This window comes from Limulus polyphemus, unplaced genomic scaffold, assembly GCF_000517525.1.
Source record: "Limulus polyphemus unplaced genomic scaffold, Limulus_polyphemus-2.1.2 Scaffold10738, whole genome shotgun sequence".
NCBI classification, from domain to species: Eukaryota; Metazoa; Arthropoda; class Merostomata; order Xiphosura; family Limulidae; genus Limulus; species Limulus polyphemus.
The window spans coordinates 1-796 of NW_013676348.1; the positions used below are offsets into that span (position 1 = coordinate 1).

Sequence of the window (796 nt, forward strand, 5' to 3'; positions counted from 1 at the left end):
TAAGTAACGTGTTGAGGAAGGACTTTGTTGTAGTTGTGTGCTTCACCAAGAGTTGAGCTGATAGAGGTAAGTAACGTGTTGAGGAAGGACTTTGTTGTAGTTGTGTGCTTCACCAAGAGTTGAGCTGATAGAGGTAAGTAACGTGTTGAGGAAGGACTTTGTTGTAGTTGTGTGATTCACCAAGAGTTGAGTGGATGAATGTATCAACATTTGTTACAATGATCAGTTAATTTGTAAAAATATAATTATTATTTTAAGCTCCCAACTCAGTCTTAGGTTTGGACATTCTACTTTGATGCTTTTATTTATACTATATCTTCACTATTTTGTTCTTATATTTTGTAAAAGTGCTAAGTGATTTTGTTGCTCATACATTGGTAGCAGGCATTTGAGATATTAAAGGTAGTTAAGTGTTATTCATTGTGTGTGTTTTGTCTTCATTTAATTCTGTCGTGATCAGTGAGCACCTTTGTTTCTCAAGTGTGTGTGTGTATATATATATTTAAAATATAGTGATTTGTTTATTGTTATTCAGGCAGTTTTTTTTTTCTCTGGTGATTTTTATTAGTGCAGTCATGTATAGCCCATCCCCATGATGTCTGGGCACAGTCATGTATAGCCCATCCCCATGATGTCTGGGCACAGTCATGTATAGCCCATCCCCATGATGTCTGGGCACATGGTTTAGTAATTTGTGGTTTTTCAAGATACAGGCATCTTGGAGTCAATTTTAGTGGTTTTTCAAGATACAGGCATCTTGGAGTCAATTTTAGTGGTGAACAAACCACAGAAATCT

The 796-nt window shown here is 36.1% G+C and overlaps 1 long non-coding RNA gene across 1 annotated transcript in view; it reads left to right on the forward strand.

Annotated features, from left to right (window-relative positions):
• Positions 1 to 13: 13 nt before the first annotated feature.
• The window catches only part of LOC106476501, a 5,245-nt gene continuing 4,462 nt past the window's right edge, over positions 14 to 796 (forward strand). The window contains exon 1 of the long non-coding RNA XR_001291899.1: positions 14 to 66. This is a non-coding gene — a long non-coding RNA (uncharacterized LOC106476501). The remainder of the gene's footprint in view (positions 67 to 796) is intronic.